We start from the raw sequence: 6,072 nt of genomic DNA on the forward strand, positions 1-6,072 counted from the left end.
AAAGTCAGCAGCTTCAAAAACTGTAGCTGCTGACTTTTAAAATACAGCCACTTACCTGTCCCTCGGTTCAGCGGTGTGCTCACCACCACTGGTTTCACCGGCCATTTTCTCTCCCTGGCGCTGGCATCTTCTGTGTGGGCACCCAGCTGTGACAGCTTGCGGCTTGACAGCCGGGTGCCCACTGCGCATATGCAAGAAGCGCTGCACTTTGTGAATGGCCCCGTAGTCTTCTGGGACCCGTCACATGTCCCAGAAGACTACAGGGAGGGAGGACAACTTCAGCTTTCCATTGCCTAGGCAATCGCAACGGAAGTGGGAGTGGGTACCTGTCAAATTCGGGTACCCCCTCCCCTAAGATGCCAATCCTTAATGGTGAGCGGGGGACAAAGGCTTAAAGTGGAACTTCCCCTTTTGGGTGGAGCTCTGCTTTAAGTTTCTGGTGCAAAGCCTGAGGGCAGGTGCAGTCTGCGCTGCAAGTGGCGCTCAACTGCTGTGTCCATGCAGAGGGAGAGAAAGTCATAAGGAACATGGTTTCTCCATAGTTTCCTGAGTCACTGGAGCAGCACCATCCATGTGATTCTGGTGGCAATCTTAGGTGTGGCAGAGTCTATTTAAGACCCTGGTCCCTGGGTTTGGCACACTTAATGTGAGTGGTGTCAGGGCAGGAGCGATGGAATGGGCAGGCAGGCCTATGGTAAGGTCACGCAGTAACTGACGACAGCCACTACCCACAGACCAGAGTCCTTCAGAGCACGGAGTCTAAGCCCTAGGCTGCCCTTCACCAGGGCCCCTGATGGTGGGGATGGACTTGACACAGCCTGAGACCAGGTTGTGGCCCCCGAGTAACCCCAGCTGCGGTAACGACTGCCGCCAATGGCGTACAGCTGGTGGGAGCTAGATGGGAAAACGTGTAGCGTGGTCAGACAGGCCAGGTCTTTAACAACGGAGCAGACAGTACAGGCCGGGTTCAGCAACGGGAGGTCAGGTAAAGGGTTAAAGCAGAGAATAGTCTTGTCCAAGCCGAGTCGGTTACCAGGAGAGCAATGAGAACAGAACAAGAGCTTGCTGCAAGGGAACATACAGGACACAAATGCAAAGAGCAAGTGCAGACAACAGGCCTAAATGTGCTCAACCACAGCCCTCTGGGGGATGGACCGCAGAGGCCTGAAAGCATAAAAGGCTCACACCATGCTCTGCAGAAACCTAAGATGGATGCCAGCACATGGAGCAGCATAACCTCTGGGGAAAGGTAGGACCTTGACAAGTGGGCAGCGTAGGAAAAGGTACCCCATCTATTAGGGACAGTACTAGTGGTAGGGAAAGGTTCCCGACTAGGAGGGAAAGCGTAGGGTTTGCAACTCCTCTGGACATCTTCCCATTTGGGCACAGGACAGCCAGGCCACATTCTGTCCTCTTTAAGCATCGCTCTATTCACATTGCTGGAAACTGGGAGTATACCCGGTTGGGCGGCCTTCCCTACTGGATTGTTGTGAACTGTTGCTGTGTTACTTACAATACAAGTTCTTAATTTACACCTGACTGTTTTGAATGATATATTGTCACTGCACCACGCTGCACCCCACCTACAGTCTATCATCGCAATCTCATGTCTGATATGTAACAGTCAGTCTGTGTTTCCTCATCAGCAGGAAAGGAAACTTTGAAGAAAGAGAAGAGAAGCTATGTACTGCTTGATTTTTGTCCAACAATCAGGCCCTGGTCACATCTTGCATAGCAGGAAAGCACATTCCTGTTTGTGAATTTTTTTGCATGATTTACAAGCAGTTCTGAGTGTCACTCATGTGGCAGCTAATTCACTGTCCAATGCACATTTGTCACACTAAAAGAAGCTAATGCACCTTTTTGGGTGACAAGCTTCACGCGATTGTCACACATGTATTGCTGTGCTTCTTTGATGTGTGGCAATCATGGCAAAATCGCACCACTTTTGGGTGCCATTAAGAATGAATGGCACTCAACCGCATGTTCTTCTGTGATTTCAATGCAATTTGGAATTGCGGGCAGAATGGCATCAATTCTGCCCATGATCCCAAATCTCTAGGTGTGAATGGGGCCTAAGACTACAACAAAATCAGAGAAGTGAGTCTAAAATGGTAATTTAGTCTATCTGTTTTTCTAACACACCTAAAAATATTTGTTTTATTGAAACCCTATTTCAAAAATTCTGCTATGACTGATCGATTTGGAGTCAATATCAAGAGTACGCTACACAATTTATTGCATACACAGACCTCATTCTGCACGCATACACAGACCTCGGTTGTTCAGCTGCAGAAAGAGAAAGAGAGTTGACAAAGTAAAAGAGAAAGCAAAAAAGCTTAGCTTTACTGCTCTGTATTTAGTACGTGTATGACTTTTTATGCCTTAACGGCACATTAATAAAACTGAGAATGTTTTATAGTAAAAAGAAACTGCTTTTTATATCTGTTCACAAATACTGAACTCCAGATATGATTTCTCTTTCCATTCATTTTTATTAAGGTTTTAAACAGTACAAATGCAAAACCGTGTGAAAACAGTAAAAATAGGCATCAGCATATACAGTGGCCTAGATGGCCTACAATATTGCTTACAAAACCACTAGTGTAAGACGTTAGGAACTAAGAGCTTAGGTCCCCCTTGCATCTGATGTATTCTCTTCTGAGGACTGCTAAAGCCAAGGGTTTCCCCTGCTGTTGTTTGTCCACCATGCGAACTCCAAAGGGGTGAGGCCTGGAGTGAATGCAGAGTCAGCTAGCAATAGTGCAAGGGAGTGTGGGTTGATTTAAAAAGTGTGTTTTGAAGACAATCTGTCCACAAGCTCATGGAAAAGGATAGTGTGGGACATACGATAGGAGGGCTGGCTTTGGGTGGTGTCAGGAATGGACTTGCCAATAGTGGTGGGACTCACCTGCCTTGTGGGCTGCAGTACCAGGGCTGGCCAGCGGGTGCTCTCAACAACCAGAGGTTCACTTCGGCAATTAGCCATCACCTAGGGCTGATTGCAGGTGGTGTATTTAAGGGATGGCCAGACCTGCAGTCTGGGCCTTGGTGTGTGTTTTTCTATGGGCCCCTGTACCTTGTAACCTGCATTCCTGTTCCTGTTTCTGCCTGACTTGTTGCCGACCCTGCCTGATCCTGACTTCTGCTGACTTCTCCTGTTTCATCCCTGGCTTGTGACCCTGACCATTCTCTCCGCCTGCTCCTCCTGTACCTACCTGCCCGATAGTTATCGACCCGGCCTGCCTGACTACGTTGTGCTCTATATGTGTATGTACCTGTGTATCTATATCAGTTTAGGTTTGGGTTTGGTTCACCTTGTTGTATGTATTTGTGTTAGCTTGGGGTTTGGTGCACTGCGTTTATGTTTGTATTGTTAGTCTTAATAAATTGTCTTGTTTATACCATATCTGAAGCCTGCGTTTCCCTGTGTCAGTCCACACACTTCTGGTCACACCCGCATCCCTGACAGGTGGTAGCCACAATAGATGGCTGACAGAAGGTGTGGATAGAATAGAAGACTCCAGCTGCATCCAAATTAGGCAGCTTAATTTTGTGTGGAAAGAGAGCAATGGAGCCAGCAGCGCTGATTGGAAGTATTGGAGCAAGTCCGGAACCCCCAATCCTCTCCTTACTCTGCAAACATAAAGTGTTTTCCTATTCACCCTAGACCTCTTACCTCCCTAGATATATTGCAATAGTTTATTCTGAAACTTTTTTAGATTAGGCATATTTAAGGATAAAGTACAATAATCTTGTCAGGATATTAATTTTGAGCGAGTGCAGCCTGCCAAACCATGATGGGGGGTTCTTAACCCACCTTTGTAAATCATCAGAGTGAGTGTTGTATAGTGGGGGGGGGTAATTCTTTTGGTATAGAGTTTGGAGTTTTGGGGTCAAATGAATTCCTAGGTAAGGAAGAGCCTCTGATTGCCACCTAAATGGGAAGGAGTGTTGAAGTACAGTAATTGGACTGTTCTCTGGTCTGATATGTTCATGACCTGGGATTTGGTGTGATTGACTTTAAGTCCTGATATGGAGGAAAAAAGTTGTAAATCTGATAAGAGATTGGGTATTGAGGTAGCGGGGAAAAAAGAAGCAATAGTATGTCATCTGCAAGGAAAGCGCATTTGTGAACTCTGCCCCCACAGGGGATACCTTTGATATCTATATTGTCTTGAAGTCTGATTGCTAGGGGCTCCAAAGCACCCCTGACGTGTTCCTCTGCTGGTGGACAGATGTGAGAAGTTATAGCCTTTAATATGGATATTTTCCATGGGCGCATGGTAAAGAGTGTGTAATAGTGTCAAGAAGTGGGACTGAACCCATATTTATGAAGGACATAGAAGGGTAATCTAGCGATAGAAGCATGCCTTGTCTTTGTCTTTGATTATCCCAATTCGAATGAATTGCCGTTATGATGTCTTTCAGGCACCTCGTCTGGTCTGGGGCTTGCCAACCCTCAACAAACTCCACTTGGTCGGGGTGAATGTATCGTGGTAGGAAAGAGATAAGCTTATTTGCTAATACTTTTGTCATGATTTTTTATTCAGCATTTATAAGTGAAATGGGGCGGTAGTTAGTGAAATCCCTGTGGTCTTTGCCCAGATGGGAATCATGTGAATTGTCACAGGGTTTTCATGTGATAGTATTGTGTGTCCCTCTTGTAAGTCGTTAAAGTATGCACATAAGAAAGGTGTCAGTGTTTCAGCATTCTTTTTGTAATAATGCCTTGAAAAACTGTCTGGTCCAGGTGCCTTAGAGTGATTTAGGGATTTGATTGCATCCACATGAGCATGAGTCAAGTGAGGGAGTGAGAGATTTTGAAAAAAGTTGTAGGCTGAGTGACCTAGGAATGGACCTGATGCAGAGTACAGATGACCGTAAAAGTTGAAGAATTCTGTTACTATCAATTGGGGGCATTCTTACTTTCGTTAAGGCAGGGTTAAAGGGTCTTGAGGCCAGTTTCCGTGCCAGAAATGTGTTGGGCTTATCTCCCATATGGTAATATCTATGTTTGGCCCAGCGTAAGCGTTTTTCAGCTCTAGTCATGAGGCTAAGATTAAGAGTAAGGGGGGCTGAATCAATTTGGTGTCTCAGGTCTGTTCGGGTGGTTAGTTTTTTGGCCTGCGATAAATTTTTCAGATCCTCCTCCTGTTTTTTGTATAGCTGTTTCCCTGGCTTTTGTAACCCTTGAGGCCATTAGAATCAACTTCCCTCTAATGGTCGCTTTGTGTGCTGCCCAGGTCACTGCTGCGGACATGTTAGGGGACATGTTGTCTTTAAAAAAGAAACAGATTTCTGTCTCCAGTTCGGCGCTTCATGTAGGGTCATTGAGTAGTGATGCATTAAGCCGCCAGGGGGATAGTTGGGGTTACGCCATAAATCTGTAATTGTCATAGTGACAAGGGAGTGGTCTGACCAAGGGATTGTATGTATTTTGGCCCCCGATACAAATGGGAGTAAGGAGGAGAGAGTGAATAGGTGGTCAATTTGGGAGTAGGACTTGTGGATGTGAGAGTATAAGGTGTAGTCTTTATTCGTAAATTTGCAATCCCTCCACACATCAATTAGGTCAGTAGAGTGTAGTAGTTTTGCCAAGGAACATTCCTGCTTAGGCATATGCTTTAAGGATGACTTATGGGGATTGGACTTGTCCAGAATTTGGTCTAAAGAAGTCTCCCCTAAGATCATGTGGCCTTCCACATGGGGTATGATGATGTCTAGCAGCTTTTGGAACAAAGCTAGTTGGCCAATATTTGGGGCATAATAGGATAGAAAGGTGTCAACCGTGTCATTAATCTTTCCTGTTGCCATCATATACCTGCCCTCTTTGTCTTTTAAAAACTTTGTGAGGGTGAACGAGACTCTTTTGGCAAAGCATATTGCTACCCCTTGCTTTTTCTTTGTGTTATTGGTTTGAAAATATGTTGGATATTTGGAATGGAGAAACTTAGGGGCAGAGGGTTCGGAAAATGTGTTTCCTGGAGTAGAAGAACATCCCCTCTAAGTTTGGTATAGTAGTGAAATTCCTTGTTCCTTTTCAATGGGGAATTAAATCACTGTACATTG

The sequence above is a fragment of the Staurois parvus genome, unplaced genomic scaffold (genome assembly GCF_062004578.1).
Source record: "Staurois parvus isolate SC_StPar_1 unplaced genomic scaffold, SC_StPar_1.0 ptg000500l, whole genome shotgun sequence".
In the NCBI taxonomy this organism is placed as follows: domain Eukaryota; kingdom Metazoa; phylum Chordata; class Amphibia; order Anura; family Ranidae; genus Staurois; species Staurois parvus.